The sequence below is a fragment of the Equus przewalskii genome, chromosome 25 (assembly GCF_037783145.1).
Source record: "Equus przewalskii isolate Varuska chromosome 25, EquPr2, whole genome shotgun sequence".
NCBI classification, from domain to species: domain Eukaryota; kingdom Metazoa; phylum Chordata; class Mammalia; order Perissodactyla; family Equidae; genus Equus; species Equus przewalskii.
In genome coordinates, this window is record NC_091855.1 from 18,744,634 (window position 1) to 18,763,086 (window position 18,453).

Consider the following 18,453-nt stretch of genomic DNA (forward strand, 5'->3'; position numbering starts at 1 on the left):
TTAAAAAGCAATACAAATTTTAAAAGAAAGAAAGAAAACTCCAGGAAAGTTGCCTGTCTTAGGTTAGGACCCTCTGTGTTCCTTGCCCGTCTTAGTTGCCCACCAGCATTTGGAACTGCATTAGATCTCCCTACTGAGTCACATAAAGGGAGCGGTAGGTGAAGGGCTGTTCTAAGGGGTGGGTGGCAGATGTACTTCTATAGTTTTTGTCTGATATCTGATGACCTCTCTACATTATATTTCTGCTATGTGTTTCTATTTCATCCTTTAAATGAGAGAAATCAATGATACTGACTTGAAGAGGAGCAACCTCTCTCCACTTTGTTTTTCTGATTTTCTTACCCAGCTTCTAAAGTCTGCCTCTGAGAAGATCTCCTGGCTAGACTGATTTCCTCTGACCATCCTCACCCAACATGTGACAGCCTAAGATGACTCCTTGGGTGTATTTCACCTCTTAAATTGGTCTTAGCCAAGATGCTTACATACCACAGTACCAACAGTGTACAAATATCAAACCATTTTCATTTCAAAAGGAACAACAGATAATGGTCTTCAATGAGGAATACCTCCTTTCTGTACTGGTTATTTCGGAAAACCTTACCCATCATGTGAGTATGAACCAGTAATTTTAATTCTCTACACCTGTCCATTTCAATCTTCTAAATTGCTGAGTCACTACTGATTGGTAGGCTTTCGGTATTTTCTTGGTCTCCTTGAGATTCTTATTGTGCACAGAAGCATCCACTAGCCACTGCAGTTTCTCCACATCTTCCCCTTTTAATCTCATAGATACCTGAATGGGTGGTAGTCTTCTTACAGAGCGATTGTTTTGTCTTATGATGGTGTTCTCTCCTATCTTGCATATATGACATATAGATAGATAGATATGCATATAAATGATACAGTATCTTTCCCACCATGATTGTAATTTCAAACACCTTTAGAGTTTAATCACATACAGAGATGAGAAGCGATGCTGGGGTTCATCACAAGGAATGTCTCCTATATTATGTCGTCCCTTCTAAGATCTTCACCCCTCACAGAAATGCCAGTCAGCTTCTGTACATCTGCCTCACTCCATAGTCATAAAGACATGAAAAGGCTTTGGGCCACTCTGGATGAACTATAAATAATCTGCATAAAGGCATCAACTTTCTGCATTTTCTTCATAATAGGATGCTGATTGGCAGCTTTTCTTTGGTCTCAGGTATGGCCAAAGCCTGGAACTATGTGAGCTTTGACATTGGTTAAAGTAAATATCGCATAGTCACTGCATGTTCTACCATAAGCCAATATTCAGGTTCCTAGGCATCCAAGTAATTCTTGCTGGTTGATCCAAGTTCCTACTTACATGTTGTTCTTGACAATTTGAGCATAAGTCATTCTTCTAAGACCTAGAAAATGCCATTCAGTTTACCCAGGGATGTTATCACCTGCTTAAGAAGTTCAAGATCCTATGGTACAGAGATCCCAGAAGCCGTAATTAGGTACCACACTCAAGATGCAAAGGATCACCAGTGGGAACAATGCTATGTAGTCTAAATCTATTCTTCATTTGTAGCTCACCAGGTAGGCAAGAATTAGGTTGTGCAACTGGAGCAAACATTGGTAGGACATTAGGCAGCAAAGATAATTCCAGGTAGCAGGACCTGGATCTGATTGACAGTGACAATACAGTAGAGGTGTGGCAATAAGTGTTGGCCATCTGAGTTAAAGCTGACCTATACTTGTGGATCAGAGAGAGGAAAAGACAAAATCAGATTTTCATGCCTTCTCAAAGGTCAACTTGCCTCACAGTCCAGCAGGTGGTGATGTCATTCTGTTTGTCTTTTCTAGCTGGAGCCAGAGGAAAAAGTGCAGCTGGGTAAGAAATATCACTCAGGAATGGCCTATAATTCAGCAAGTGCCCAAGTTTCACTCTACTGGAGCATAACCACCATCCCTTCAGGAGGGTAAATGACACCAAGCACTGCCATCCGTATTTTAGATTTCACAAGCATTGATGTTAATCTGATGGGAAACCCAATGACTAGATTCTCAAATACTTTTGACTGGGGAAAAAAAACAATGCCCTAGTAAGATCGATAAAAGGATACCAGTCGGGGTGATTTATAAAGATCTTCCTACAGAGGAACAATGGCAGCCACAGTTAGCACAAGTTCATCTGGTTTTCTGTAATATTCAGTTATCATCCGGGCTCCATCTGCTTTTCAGATAAGCCAACTGAGAGCTAAGAGGGAAAGGCTGGAAGTGGGGACAGACTCCCAGTTACTCCCATCTCACCTGTGGTCTCACTCGTGGTCCTGGGCCTGGTACTATTTCATCTTTACAGTTTTGGTGAGGCAAGAGAGCTCTACATGTTTCCATTTTTAGCAGCCAATATACCACCCTTTTGAGTAAGTCCTTTCTCCAAGTAACAATTACTTAATTTCAACAACACTGTCATGGTTAGTAGTATTATATCAATGTTAATTTCATGATTTTGATATTTGTGCTATGGTTTTCTAAGGTGTTACCATTAGGGGTAACCAGATGAAGGGTAAAGGGAACCCTGTACTATTGTTGCAACATTTCTGTAAGTCTAAATTTTTTCAAAATGAAAAGTTTTAAAAAAAGAGAACAACTCAGGGAGTGATGAGATCACCCTAGAGGATAATTGTGTCCTCAGTGTCCAACTTGTAGGCCTAGTAAAACCTGTCCACCTCCAATCCTTCCTCCTCCATATCCTCAGACACTTAGCCTTTCCCATTTGACTGGAGTTTCCAGGAATTTGCATTATCTTTGAATCTGTATCTAAAATCCCCTGAAATTCTTGACTATTTCTCTTGTCCAGCGCATCTGGACTCAGGCATATGGTTTCTCCAGAGGAATCTGATGTTGTAACGGGTCTAGAGAGAAAGGACATCAGGGTCACGTGTCCTTTACGGGGCCTCACCCTTAGTCTGTATGGAGAGTCTCCCTACATTCAAAGACATTAGGTGAAACAGAAGGCATAGCTTTTGAAACAGCCATTTACTCTCTGGGCACAAAAACAGCTTCATCCTTAACCTGGTGAGCCCTCTCTTGCTCACTTCCCAGAACTTTGAACTATGGACGTTACCCAGTTGAGTGCTTGCCAAGAGTTTTGCCCTGGTAGCAGCTGTCACTGGGGACCGTGAGAGATCCAGTCCTACAGGTGCTACATCGTTCCTTTTGTAGTTTCATTAAATCACCAGTGAGCAATGACCAGAGAGTTTGACCAAGCAACTCTTACATGAACAGAAGGAAACACTGGCTCACGAACATGCCTTCTTATCTGCCACTCCTCTGACGGTTCACCACCAACACCATCCATGCCCTGCAACAGTCTGCCTCTCAGCATCTGGAAGAGCAGGATGTACATCTTTGGGAAAACAGGAATGCCAGTTGTTTTGCATTTTAGTGAAAAGGAAACACTGGGGCAGCCTGCCTCGGGCTGGTTCAAATGGCCTCTTTTGGGTCATTCCTGATTCCTTCTATTACGATTCTCTGTGACTGCACTTGTTTTCCACCATCTCATAATTGGGCTCATAGTAATCTCCATAATGTCATCAAACACCAAAACAGTCCAGCTATCACTGGGACTGTCAAATACAGATGAGTCTTCACTATGAGACCCTCTCTTCCCCAGTTCAGCCCAGTCCATGTGACTGTCCCTCAGCCTTTATCCCATGACCCTAGTAACCAATATAAGGTAGGTTTTCCAGAAGTCTGGTTGGATATCACAGTGAGAATTGGATTTCCTAGTGAGTCAGTAGGCGTCTTCTCAATGTGTGTCTGTTAATTGGCCCTTCGCAGCCTTGCTCTTCCTTCTCTAGTATTACTGGGTTAGTTTGAGGTGAGTTATGGAAAAGGACTAAACCAATTTGCCCTTCCACATGCTGAGGAGAAGAGAAGCCAGAGAACCTGGTGTGGGGTGAGGCCAGCCGAATGCTCCCTGCCCGCTGTGGTTTCCTTCTTGAAAGCCCAGGAAAAACAGTCAGGAGACAGTGCCCTCATCCCCTCATCTTCCCATCCCAAGCTGGAAACTCCAAATCTTCTCCCCAAATAATCTTCCTCTCAAAACATCACAGCTTTCTATTCTTCCAGGTCCTCTCTTTCAAAGTTGTTTTGTAAAGATTTTATCTGTGAATTTGCCTTGTGAATGGTCACATCTCTCTTTAAATTTAGATAAGGCATATTAGGTGAGAAACCCATGAAGAAGTTACTGTTTAAAGCCCTAGCCAGGAAACTCAGTAGTGTCTGACAGTGCTTACTGGGAGCCTGTGCCTGTTTTCACAGCCAGTATCATTTTCTCTGTTTATTACCTGAGTTTATTACTGGCATCTTTTCAATTTTGTCCATCTCTGGTGGCAAGATCTCACCATTGTGACCACTGGTGATGTAGGAATTTTAATCATTCTGTCCCATGTAATGGGCAAAGTGGATATCCCTTTGGATTTCTGAAGCGCCTTTTCAAAGTACACCGCGTTTAAAATTTTTCCTGATCACCAAATACAAAATGAGCACAAGGAAACTACCAATTATCCCAGCCTATTTCCACACACAGCTATCATTCCTTGAAGAGGGGGAGCCTCACAGTTTAAACAATAGTCTAACAGAATTTCAGGGTCCCTCACAATCTTATATTGCCAGTGAATCTCCCAGAATGTTTAGGGAAAACTTACTTTTCCTGCCATGCTTCAAAAGTAACTTAGATTCTTTTTATAAATCAGTGAATGAAAGATACTAAACTCTAAGAATTGACATCCTTCAGGCAGATTTTTCAGCAAAGCCTTGAACCTGCTCCCCACCCCACCCCCTTTTTTTTTTTTACCACAACTCAAGGTGCCATCTTGGGCAGTAACTGTAATAATTAAATATTTCCACTGATGTCTCAGCTCTCAGTGTTTCTCTTTAGCAGTTGAACTGTGTCAAAGGCCCAGGCAGAAATTCAAGATCCCCTTCCACCCTCATTTCAGGAGAGGTAAGAGAGATTTGTCTAACACAAAGTAGCAAGCACGCAAATTCTCAGGATGCAACTAGAGAAAAAGGACATCCCGGGCTCTGATCTATTGCTCCCAGGGTATGAGTCATGTGGGAATAGCATGGCACAAGCCTTGATGTTTCATGGTCTCCTAATAACCGGTGACAAGAAACCTACTTGGCTGCTGTTGTCATTTTCTCATTCAGGCCCCACCTTACTCCCATCAATGAGGAAGTTATATACACTTGGCCATGGGCACCCCGAGGATCAGTGGTGGGTGACTGAGGGCCTCGAGCTTCCGTGGATTTTGGTACCCGCATGGGGTCCTGATCCGATCCCCCACAGACACCGAGGCACAACTGTAGTTCATTCCTCTTCTTTCTCTGGTTAACCTGGAAATGTAAACATACCTGCTTAATTTACCAAAGTCTCAAGTTAACTAATATCTTTACTTTCTTTTTAAACACTACCAGACCCTCAGAATGCTTGAAATCCAGCAGCTTCCCTCCTGACTGGTGTGCTTTTGTTTTCATGTTTGTTAGGTCTGTCTGTCTTGTTTAAGCCCAGCAGACATTACTATTACTTTTTAAAGTAAAGTTAATGCTTGTTTAGATTTACTCACGTATTGACTATTTCTGCTGAGTCTTCCTTTCCTCTTGAATCTCATCCTTTTCATTTGGACTCACTTCATGGCAGGGCTATTGAAACTCTAACGTGCACGTGGATCACTTGATGGATCTTGTTAAAATGCAGATTCCAAATTAGTAGGATGGGGTGCGACCTGAGCTTCTGCATTTCTGGCAAGCTCCCAAGTGATGCAGATGCTGCATGAAAATTAGGCACCATGAAACCACAGGGTTTAGTTTCTTAGTAAGATGTTTCATAATAATAATAAAAATGTCTCCAGTGTACACCCTCACCACTAGTCTATGGTGAGGAGTCCCTTTCCTAGCTCCTTTGCCAACACTGTGTATTACCTATATGCATATTTTAAAAATTAATACTGTCAACCTCAAGAAAGAGGTAAACTGAGGCAAGCACAAATTCCCAGAAATTAAGTTCATTCAGGAATGGCAGCAAATTGCAGTCTGGGAAATGCATGCCCTCGCAAGCTACAGGTGAGTCTGTTGAAGGGTTTGAGGCAGGTCGTATTTCTGGGCAAGAAGTGCAAAGAGGGAGAAGTCCACCCAGACTCCCAGCAATGACTTCGTTGGCTTGAGGACGGGGAGACATTCTTGGCGGATGTTCATTGGCCAGGAGATAAGGCCCCGCCTTCTGTAAGTCAGGGAGTTACGGGAAGTCTGTCTCTCTGTTCTTGTTGGGTCTTCTGAGGGCGCATGTGAGAAGCTCTTCATTTCATAGCCTCTGGTTCCATTTCAGATTGAAGTCCTTTCACAAGACTTACATATATATATATTACGGAGGAAGAAGCTTGTCTTTTAAAAAAATTAATAAACCCTTTTCTTAAGAGCCGTTTTAGGTTTAGGAAAAAACTGAGCGGACAGTACAGAGAGTTGTCTTACACCTCCCTCGTCATCCCCTTTCCCCCACATACGTACACACGCACGCTTTCCCTTTTTATTAACAATTTGTAGTCATCAGGGGATGACTATGATGTTGAGCATCTTTTCACGTGCTTATCTGCCATCTGGATATCTTCTTTGGTGAGCTGTCCAGATCTTGTGCCTGTTTTTCAGTTGAGTTGTTTGTTTCCTTATTGTTGAGTTTTAAGAGTTTTTGTATATTTTGGATACCAGTCCTTAATTACATATGTGCTTTGCAAAGATTTTTTTTTCACAGTCTGTCACTTGTCTTTTCATTCTCTTAACAATATACTTTAAAAATCAATTCATCTGAGGCAAATTCATTAGTACCTCCTATGTACTAGATGCTGGAAATTAAAAAATAAATAAGAGATGCTCCAGATCCTCAGGGATCTCATAGTCTAGATGGAAAAACTGACCCGTAAGAAATAAATAGAGGGGCTGGCCCAGGGGCACAGCCGTTAAGTTCGCATGTTCCACTTCAGTGGCCTGGGGTTCGTGGGTTTGGATCCCGGGTGCGGACATGGCACCGCTTGGCAAGCCATGCTGTGGTAAGCATCCCACATATAAAGTAGAGGAAGATGGCCATGGATGTTAGCTCAGGGCCAGTCTTCCTCAGTGAAAAGAGGAGGATTGGCAGCAGATGAGGGCTAATCTCTCTCAAAATAAATAAATAAAATAAGTAGAAACATGGCGCAGTAGTGCCTATACCACAGGCACATACCACATAAATTGGGAAACCAAGGACAGAATGGTCAACAGTACCCGTGTGGGTCAGAGAGAGATTTACAGAGGAAAAGGCAGCTTATGTTAAGGCAGAAAGCTTGACACGTTTAGAGGGTAGTGTTGTAAGACCACAATAGTGAGAGACATGGTGAAGAGAAGCGGGAGGCACATTGTAGGGGAGGAAGTCATTTCGTCTACCCTCTCTGGGTTCGTCTGGCCAGAGAACAAATTAAATTCACATGAGACAGAATAGCAGGAGAAAATTAAACAAAGCTTTATAACATGTATACATGGGAGAGGTCAGGCAAGCTGAGCAACTCGCCAAAATGGCTGAAGCCACCCCCTTAAATATCATCTCCAGCTAAAGACAAAGGAAGATGTTGGGGGTGGGAAGAGTCAGTTACAGGAGGTTACCAGAAACAGGAATAAGATTATTATGCAGATTTAAGTCCTTGCCTTTGGCATTGATTAAGAGTTTCTAGAGATAGTCATCCCCTTTCTTCTTCCTGGTACAGAGAGGGAGGCACCTTTACAGATGGAGATTTCCCTTCAAATGTAAATGTTTCTTAACAAAGGGTAAGCAAGTTCCACTCCTCACAGCCTCCTTCCCTGTCCCAGCCCCAAATAATCCTCATGCCAAAGAGACATATCTTGGCGTGACCAAGACCAGTCTCCCACAGTACTGCCTTTGAAACTAAAAGTTTCACAATCCTTTGTAACTTTAAGAGCTTTCGTAGTCCAGACGCTGAGTGGTAGATTGCTTCATCTCACTGAACACATTTCTTAGTCCTGGTGATAGAACAGTCCAGTTAAAGTCATTTTAGAAGGTGGTGATACAGGTGTGCTCCCAAAGTTAGGCCTATATTTTGGAAGCAAGCAATCAGGTATTTAATAAGTACTTCCATGGAAATAAAAATAAAAACAAGGCTAATGGTTGGAGCAAATTATAAACTAGTTCCTGAGTCCAGGAGGCAGCCAGTCAAGAAGACTTCTAGATGTCAGAGTCAAAGCATCTTTTGCAGCTTGAAATGTCTCTGATGTTGTCATCAGGCTTTCAGGTATCTTTCTGAGTGGCTTACAGCTTACAAAGCAACAGACAGGAATCTCTCTTAAGTTTCTATCAAGTCATTCAGCTTCAGTTAGCAAGGTCAGGAAAAAGAGCAGGTTCAATTCTCAATGATTCCAAATGAAAATGAGGGAAAAAATTGAAAACATTAGTTTGGAGATTTGTAACCAGATATTTCAGTGGAAGAATTCAAGATCAAGTCCAGTTCACGGGTAGAAAAAGCCTCAAAGACAATGAACAGAACTAGGATCTAATATCCACAAATGTGTATTATAGTTTTTCACCGAAACATAATTCTTCTCTCTAAAATCACCCTCATTTTTACCAAAGATAGCCAAATTAAGACTAACTGGTTTGCATCATAAGTTTAGTTTCAAGAAACTTGGGCCCAATTATTTACATAAGTGCAGCAAGAATAGCAATTGATCATATAGGCTCTTAAATCTGCTTTGCCGGAATTTTTTTTATGAGGAATCTCAGATTGAACTTTAAAGACCTCTCGAGGCCAGAAAAGCCAAGCCAAGGATTTGTGCCATCAGGCCTTGCCTGCAATACCTTAGATTTGGGTGGATTTCTCTCTCGAGATTCCCCAGAACATTTCAAGGTTCCTTGCACCTGCCAGATAAGCAAGTTTTTACTTACCAGGTAAGATTCCTGGAATCTTTCTCTGTAAAGCAAGGTACCAGGCCCATATTTCCAAGTGGATTATTTCCAGAAAGTCAACCTTATTCCTCAAAGGCAGTATTGTCATATCCGACTCTGTACGTTTCTCTCAAATATGACATTCCAGTCAAAGCTTTGGTAAGATAACCAATGTGTCCTGTTATAAGGAGAACAGATTCTTATTGAACTTATGCAAATAACTATATTGCCATGAAATAACCATACTCACTCACTCATGAAGTTTCCAAATTCTGGAGGGATCAGGTAGGTAGAAAAAGATAAATGTTTCAGTTTTGCTCACAAAGGTATAATTTCACTAAATTGCTGTAAGTCATAGTTAGCAAAGAGAAAAGAGACAAAGATTTTCTTAAATCTGAGAGGACAAAACAAAACATCAAAAAATCAACAATATTTCAAATAAAAGCCATAAAAATTATAATCATCCTCAGTTCATTCAGTCCTGTATAATTGGTTCTTGATCTTAATCTTCTGTTAGCAGTTTTATGAGGTCATCAGTTTCTCCATTAGATTTCTGTAATTTCTTACCCAGTTCAGTTCTATGATCTGAAAGCTTATCAGAAACCTGTATTCCAGAGTCAGTGTCAGAGTCCTGTCCATGAATCCTTCCGAAGATGAGACATATTTGCAAAAGCAAAAAGCATCAGAGTAAAACAACTGACTGTAAACAACAAAAGACTTAAAAATGACAATTGACAGAGAAACTTGGTTATTTCTGTGATATACAACACCTTAAAATAATAATTAGAATTATGGCTGATAGCCAAGACAGATCAGAATTTTAGGAATGTTATATAATTTTCAAAACACTTATATCAATAACATTTACCCACATAATACCACCTAAGAAAGATTAACATCACTTTATCTGACAATGTTTCCAATGTAATTTAACAGACCAAATAAGCCTAATTAGTTTAGAATCTTCCACCTTATAGGAAGAGAGAGCAAATTTCTCTATGAAGTCCCAGGGGCCCTCTGAAAATCCCCAGAGAAATCCTCCTCCTTCATCCAGGTCAAAAGAAAGCCTTTATTCAGGATTTGAATATTTTTGAGGGAGAAGCTTGTCAAAAATATCAAAAGGTTTTAAAACACTTACTTAAACAAGATCAAGAGGTTGCTGATCTTGTCATTGTAAAACAAGGGTCACTGAAACAAGGCTCATAATATTTAACCAAAGTGACAACAGCAAAAAAAAAACCTTAATAAAGAGACCTTTGTCTTTTTCACATAGGAAATTATCTTAACCAAACATAGATCTTCTGTAAACTTACTCAGAAAGAAAAACCTTTTATAACTTCTTTATCAAGAGCAGACAAAGAGTTTAAGAAAATTATCCTTTTAAGAGAGAGAAAGCCAAATTCTAATTTTTGTACCAGTTTACTTTTTCATATTAAAACCCATTTACTTAATTAGATTCATTTCAATCTTAACCAACTTGACCAGGTACAAAACTCTTTTCAGAATTTTTATAACTTTCTTTTGCATTCAGAATTTGTTCCATGCTTTTTTTTTTTTTTTACTTTCTAGTATATTAGGACAAATTTATCTTTCTTAACCCATCAAAAAAAAATTCCATGCTTTATACCCTCTTTACTGAAAACATACATTTTAACTTTCCTTGAATACAGAGCTGTTTTGCTTATTAATTTCCAGTAGCTTTAATTACATATGTTAATTAGAACTTTTAACCCTTAACAGACCCTAGTAAACACTAAAAACTAAGCAATTATGAACTGCCTTTTGTATCAGCATTCTAAGCACTTTTCATAATTTCTAGAAACATGCCACTTTACAATAAAACACAAGGCATACTTTCAAATAGACCTAAACGCTTATAGCCTCTTTGCAATAAGAAGCCAAAAGTAGATAAACTTACATTTAATAATTAATGTCTAATATCTTATTTGGAAATGATCTAGGCACTCAACGAATTTTATCATTCATTTAAATTAACCTAGCAAAACTGCAAAGTTTCAAGTTACCAAAAAGATTTTGGAAGTTATTTTAAACGCACATGCCATAAACTATAATTATTGCTAAAAAATGTTATCTATAAACTCTTATTTCATTTATATCTAAATCATTTATTCCCAATAATGATGTTTAGATTGCCCACAAAAAACTTCATGAAACATTAGACAGATTGTAGCTATCATTTAAAGTTATTATGCTGACAGATTTGTAACAGGGATGACATGAGGTGCTTTATTTGCTCTTTTTAAACTAGTAAACCCAGCCTGCATGTTTGCTTCATATCCAAATACTGACAACACTTGATGATATGCCTTTTCAATCAAACCAACAAACTTAAACTTTCATTAACCAAAGATTAATCTATATCATCTTAACTTAAAAGACATTGGGTTAATTTCTGTTACATTTAGAATTTATGTAAGTGCTTACTTTAAGCCAATTAAACAGAGCTCTTAGTTTTGGCCATACCATCTGGGGGTAAAAATATCACACACATCTAAGGTACATATAGAACACACATGCACAGAGCCTTCACACCTATTGTTTTAAAAATCACTTCCATGAATCAGGTACAATAATATAAAGCTCCCTAGATATGAATCCAAATTTTGTTTTGAGCCTTTTTACCAATATTTGTGGAGAAGACACTCAAGATGCTAGATTTTTTCTTTTTCGGCAAGGGCACACTTATGGCCTTTTCCCCTCTCTTTTTTTTTTTTCCAGTCCTGGGAATTAACTTCATCACAACAGCACAGAGAAACCACTCAAGTTTTTTTTTCTGATGGAGTTTCTGGGGCATAAACCACCCAATTGAAAGCGTTTCCAACTAGTTGAAATGTACCCGGGGGTGAGTCTCTGGGGATGCTTAAGGCATTCCCCATGGTGGTAAAGCTGGTGTCTGACTGACAGTGGCCAGAAAAAGGGTGCAGAGCCTGATGGCGGGCATCAACATAGTTATAAGATCTAGTCAAGTCCCACTTAGCCTGGGCACTTAGTCCCTGAGCCAGCACAAGTTGAGCCAGGGAGGCAGGAGACAAAGGCCTGGAGCTGGCTGGGGGCTGGGGCTGCCTGTGTCCAGGGTTGAGAGTTAAGTACAGAAGGTCCAGGTTCTGCTTAGGTCCAACCTGAACTTAACCTCGACTTGGTGACAAGAGAGGAGGTGACAAACAAAGGAGAAGAGATCAGGCCTCACCCTCCTGGCCTTTCCTCCAAGGGTTATCGAGATAAAGGTCACACAACAGTTCCCGTGCCGAGGCACACAACACCATCAGGACAGTTCACAGAATAAATCACAGGTCTCCTATCCTCATAACCGACTCAGTAGGCCACCTAAATTGCTTAACAAGTCAATCGCCAAGAGAGTGCACCCCACTTGGTCACCGGGGTGATCAGGCCCAGAAACGAGAGTGGGGGTCTCCCAGGGGTGGAGCCTTTGACACTTTAAAGATTTCTTTCTCAAAATTTTCTCAGTTGCAAAGCTCAAAAGGAGCCCAAAATGGCCACTGTAACTTTAAGAGAGAGGAAAGAAAAGGGGTCCATTACCTTGAAAATCTCCCCTGAACCTAGGGCAGCATCCTACCCGTTCCGCCTGTGGGGTTCCTATAGCAGGGGGCGATGGGGGCGTCCCTCTACATTGCATCCCTTGTATACCTTCCCTATTATGCCTGGCAGTAACAGGTGCCTGGTGAAATGTCCCAAAGGTAAAAGAACAGAGAAAAACAGTGAAGAATTTTCCACCAGTCTGGGGGACATTCTACCCAATTGCGTCCTGGAGCTGTTCTCCCAAGAAGGAGTTCTCCTTACTCAACCAAAGGTTAGAATTTGGTACTTTCCTTGAACTGGAGTCCTGATTGGGACTTTCCCGTGGTTCAGAGTATGGTCAGGAGCCATAGGGTGGGATACCAATCCAGCCTTAGGAAAAGAAACGTGTCATGGGAGTCTTGGAGATTGGCGACCGTCCTAATGACTTAAGTGGTCGAGCCGTGCCCATGTAAAATTTATATATTAGAGAAGGCACAAGGAAGACTAGAACTTCAGCTCACAAGCTGGTGAAGCAAGTGGGCTCAGAGAGCCAAGGAGTCAAAAGAAAGATTTCTTGGACTCTCAAGGTCTGGAAGTAGTGCTCCTTTATTCAAATAGCATGTGGACAGGGCCCATGGGCAGTGAAGAGCTGCAGCATGGGGACAGGGCCCATGGCCAGGACTTAACAGGTCTTGGTCTTATAATATTGCATAAGGAAGTATTCCCAGCCAGACGTTTTAAATTACTCAGGCAAAGTTGACATAACCTCTTTATAAAGAAAATCAGCTCAAGCATTCCAACCTTTACAATCTTATCAACACTTAGACCCTTATATTTCACCAATTCAATTATAACCTGAGTCAGGGTGTTAAACCTAGTCATCATTTTCTGTGTTTCCTTTTTAATTTGGCCTTTTCATAGATACCAATAAAAATTATGATGAGAGCTCTCACAAATTTTTTTCCCCAATTTTGAAGTTTTCTGAATTTAAATGATCCATCATCTGGCCAAATTGACAAGTAAAATCTTAACAGCGACTCAACCAAAGCTTAACCAAGGATGCAAAGAGGCGTCCCCAAAAGAGATCCAGAAAGTTCACTCCCAAAAATAGCCTAAGAAAGTAAAGGCCTTCATTGCACAGCAAGCAACAAAGGCTGAGATGACAAAGGCCCCTTATGAGAGTAATTGGGACCTCTTATGACAAACTCCTCTGAGAGCTAACACAGCCAGACAAAGAGTGTGTCCCGGAACCCCAGTCTACTTGACTGGCTGCCAAGATGTGTGCTGGTACATGCATCCTCTGATGGCGGAGACCAGAAAGATCACAAAACCAAGCTCTCAAGACATAGAACAGGACAAAAAGCCCAGACAACAGGCTTATAGAGATGCCTGTGTCTTATGACAAACGAAAAGACAGAGACAAGGAAAAGTACTCTCTCTGGGAGGAAAAGGATCTACAACAAGTGAGTACTCAACCAAACCCCAGAGTCAGGGAGTCCAAGAAGCTAGCCTCACCAACTTTTTCTTCTACTAATCCAAATTTAGAAGAGCAAAAAAAACCTCACCACTCTTGCTTCCAGTGGACCCTTCAGCAGAGATCTGGGAGACTGACGTGGTAAGAACTCTTACCTCTCGCCGGCTCTCATCAGGGGTCTGGGATTTCTCGGCTGCAGGAGTCCAGGGGCAAGCAGTGTCCAGCCAGTGAAATTTTATCTCGTCCAAGTTGCCAAACTGTAGGGGAGGAAGACATTTCCTCTACCCTCTCTGGGTTCATCTGGCCAGAGAATGAATTAAATTCACATGAGACAGAATAGCAGGAGAAAATTAAACAAAGCTTTATAACATGTATACATGGGAGAGGTCAGGCAAGCTGAGCAACTCGCCGAAATGGCTGAAGCCACCCCCTTAAATATCATCTCCAGCTAAAGACAAAGGAAGATGTTGGGGGTGGGGGGAGTCAGTTACAGGAGGTTACCAGAAACAGGAATAAGATTATTATGCTGATTTAAGTCCTTGCCTTTGGCATTGATTAAGAGTTTCTAGAGATAAGATCATCCCCTTTCTTCTTCCTGGTACAGAGAGGGAGGCACCTTTACAGATGGAGATTTCCCTTACAAATGTAAATGTTTCTTAACAAAGGGTAAGCAAGTTCCACTCCTCACAGCCTCCTTCCCTGTCCCAGCCCCAAATAATCCTCATGCCAAAGAGACATATCTTGGCGTGGCCAAGACCGGTCCCCCACTACATCATGGAGATTTTAGTTAGATAAGCACACGTGATGAGATTTGGATTGTAGAATGATTACTTTGGCGTCAGAGTGCAGATGATTTGGAGAAAGACTAAACTGTAAGACCAGGCAGGAGTTGGAAAGAGCACCTGAACTGAAGCCTGGCCATGGTTTCCTTACGGAGGGGATAATCTGAGGAAGGAGGTGGCATCCTCAGGTCTCCCTGATGGGGTGGGAGGGAGGCGGAGGGAACCAGCTGGTAAGCAGCAATCAGCTGCTGTCTTTTCTGCTGCTTCTGAATGTATTTTGCTATACATGTGGAGTAATATGTTGTCTCCAATAGTAAGAGTTTATTAATTTTATTCACATTTGTAATTTTAGATAATTGCCTTTAGACAATACAAATTATAAGTCTATGGAAATGAGTTTAGTTTCCTAATTCCAGTTTATGTAGCTTATACTAAGTTTCAGTAGTCCTGAATAAAGGTGTGTTTATGTGATTTAACAATATCAATTATAAACACACATACAAGGTTATATGTCCTGGGTCATGAAATAAAATGTACTTTTTTGGTTTAGTGAATGAAGTTTGAAAAAGACTGGTGGGCAACTGAGATGTGCAAGGAACACAGAGGGTCCTAACCTAACACTGGCAACTTTCCTGGGGGTTTCTTTTAAAATCTGTGTTGCTTTTTTAAAAAGTTAAATATTGAGGTCAGACGTCAGCAACATGGTGGTGTGAGCTCACTCAGGACTCTCTCCCCTCCAAATTACAACTAAAAAGAGCAACTGCTTTCCAACCAAAAAAAAAAAAATCCTAAAAACAGAAATCATCAGAGACCCACAGCAGCCAAACGACAGAAGGCAGAGAAGCTGGAGCCACCCTTGGAGGAGCTGGAACAGGGTAGGAGAGAACTTGGCTCCCACCCCTAGAGACTGGGGTCGCTCCCGCAGGCGAGGGAAGGAGCATGGGAGGGGCCGCACAGCCAGGGATCGTGGACTCCCACCAGGCTGCAGTGAAAACCCTCTAACGGGGGAAAGCTTTCACGTGGGGGAACCCCAGCAAGACAGGGCCCCCGGAGACCAGAAAGCGAGAGCTGATCCAATCCAGGCCTGCATGAGTGAAAGTGCCCCTCCTCCCCCAACCCACGCTGCACGCCACCATCGGGCTGAAGGTGGAGGGGTAAGAACGTGCAGCTCTCGACCCCCATCTAGTGGCGACAGGCTGTAACTGCATCCAAATAATAGCATCATGTGCAAAAACCGCTCCTCTACCATCCAGCAATTTATAAAGGCTCCAGTCCAAAAGGAAAACAGTAAAAGTACAGAAGAAGGTCCTGAGGGCTTGGAAATGGGTAAACTAAGTGAAGATGAGTTCAAAATAGCTATCCTCAAAATACTCAATGACGTAAAGGTAAATATAGAGAAACAAGTCAACGAGTTCTGGAGTTACTTCACAAAAGAGATTGAAATTATAAAGAAGAATCAATTAGAAACACTAGAGATGAAAAATACAATGGATCAGATAAAACAGAATACGGATTCCCTGAATGCCCGTGTAGACACCATAGAGGAGCAAATTAGCATAATCGAAGATAGACAGGCTGAATGGCTTCAGACAGAGGAAGAAAGAGAACTAAGAATTTAAAAAGCTGAAGAAAATCTCAGAAAAATAGCTGACTCAATGAGAAAATGCAACTTAAAAATCATCGGAATTCCTGAGGGCGTGGAAAAGGAAAATGGAGCAGAAAGTGTGCTCCATGAAATAATAGAGGAGAACTTCCCAAGTCTAGGGATTGAGAGAGAAATGTGTGTGGAGGAAGCTTTCAGATCTCCTAGATTTGTCAATGTAAAAAGACCTACTGCAAGGCACATAGTAGTAAAAATGGCAAAAATGAAGGACAAAGAAAGAATACTCAGGGCAGCAAGGCAGAAGAAAATAACCTACAAAGGAACGCCCATCAGACTTTCAGCAGATTTCTCTACAGAAACCTTACAAGCTAGGAGAGATTGGAGCGACATACTTAAAACTTTAAAGGATAAAAATCTTCAGCCAAGAATATTCTATCCAGCAAAAATATCCTTCAGATATGAGGGAGAAATTAAATCTTTTCCAGACAAACAAAAGCTAAGGGACTTCGTAGTCACACGACCTCGACTACAAGAAATCCTCAAGAAGGCTCTCATACCTGAAATAAGAAAAAAAGGGAGTAAGGGGTCACAAAACACAGAGTAGGGAGACAAATAGATAGAATCAGAATAGGATAGCAAATATTCAACAATAGCATTAGGATAAAGGGAAATAAATCACCAAAGCAAACACAATCTTATCACTCTAACTACAAACTCACAAAACAAGTTGTAATAAGAGATGAAAATAATAATTTAGGAGGGGAGGAGGAAAGGGACTGAAACAGTCTAGGCTGAGTAAGTAAGAGACCACCAGAAAATGGACTATGTTATACACGAGATTCTGAATACAAACTTCAGGGTAGCCACTAAACTAAAAAACAGAACAGAGACACAAAACATAAATAAAGAAAAATCTAAGAAACCCAGCATAAGAAATTTCAGAAGTCAATGGGTAAGCTAAAACACACAGGATGGGAAACAAAGGAAACACAGGAAAACCAGAAAATGAGCAACAGAATGACAGCATTAAATCCTTATGCATCAATACTCACCTTCAATGTAAACAGATTGAACTCTCCAATAAAAAGACACAGAGTGGCAAAATGGACTAAAGAACAAGATCCAACAATTTGCTGCCTCCAGGAAACACACCTCAGCTCCAAGGACAAACACAGGCTCAGAGTGAAGGGGTGGAAGACAATACTCCAAGCTAATAGCAAACAAAAGAAAGCAAGTGTCACTATACGTATATTAGACAAAACAGACAAGATAAGGCAGGTAAAGAGAGACATAGAGGGCCAATATATAATGATCAAAGGGACACTTCCTCAGGAAGAAATAACACTTATAAATATCTATGCATCCAATACAGGAGCACCGAAGTTCATAAAGCAAATATTAACAAACCTAAAAGGAGATATCAAAAATAACACAATAATAGTAGAGGACCTCAGCACCCCACTCACATCAATGGACAGATCATCCAGACAGAAAATCAACAAAGAAACAGTGGAGCTAAACGAAAAGCTAAAACAGTTGGACATAATAGACATATATAGAACACTCCATCCAAAAACAGCAGAATACACATTCTTCTCAAGTGTGCATGGAACCTTCTCAAGGATAAACCATATGTTGGGAAACAAGGCAAGCCTCTACAAACTTAAAAAAATTGAAATAATAACAAGCATCTTCTCTGATCATAATGCTATAAAGCTAGAAATTAATCACAAGAAAAAAGCGGAGAAAGGCACAAGGATGTGGAGAGTAAACAATATGCTATTGAACAAGCAATGAATCATTGAAGAAATTAAAGAAGAAATCAAAAAATACCTGGAGACAAGTGAAAATGATAACATGCCATGTCAACTCATATGGGATGCAACAAAAGCTGTATTAAGAGGAAAATTCATCACAATACAGGCACATCTTAACAAACAAGAAAAATCCCAAATCAGCAGTCTTAAACTACACCTAACTGAATTAGAGAAAGAAGAACAAACAAAGCCCAAAGTCAGCAGAAGGAGAGAAATAATAAAAATCAGAGCAGAAATAAATGCTATTGAAACAAAAAAAGCAGTAGAAAGGATCAATG

The 18,453-nt window shown here is 40.8% G+C and overlaps 2 long non-coding RNA genes across 2 annotated transcripts; one reads left to right on the top strand and one right to left on the bottom strand.

Moving 5' to 3' along the window:
• Nucleotides 1–469: 469 nt before the first annotated feature.
• On the top strand, nt 470–4,888 carry LOC139079359 (uncharacterized). The gene is made up of 2 exons (XR_011532938.1): nt 470–608; nt 1,837–4,888. It is a non-coding gene; the product is annotated as an uncharacterized lncRNA (long non-coding RNA).
• LOC139079358 (uncharacterized) lies at nt 4,872–14,273 on the bottom strand. The gene is made up of 4 exons (XR_011532937.1): nt 14,129–14,273; nt 8,963–9,140; nt 5,607–5,808; nt 4,872–5,376 (listed from the first exon to the last, which is right to left on the bottom strand). It is a non-coding gene; the product is annotated as an uncharacterized lncRNA (long non-coding RNA).
• Between the last annotated feature and the right edge of the window lie 4,180 nt (nt 14,274–18,453).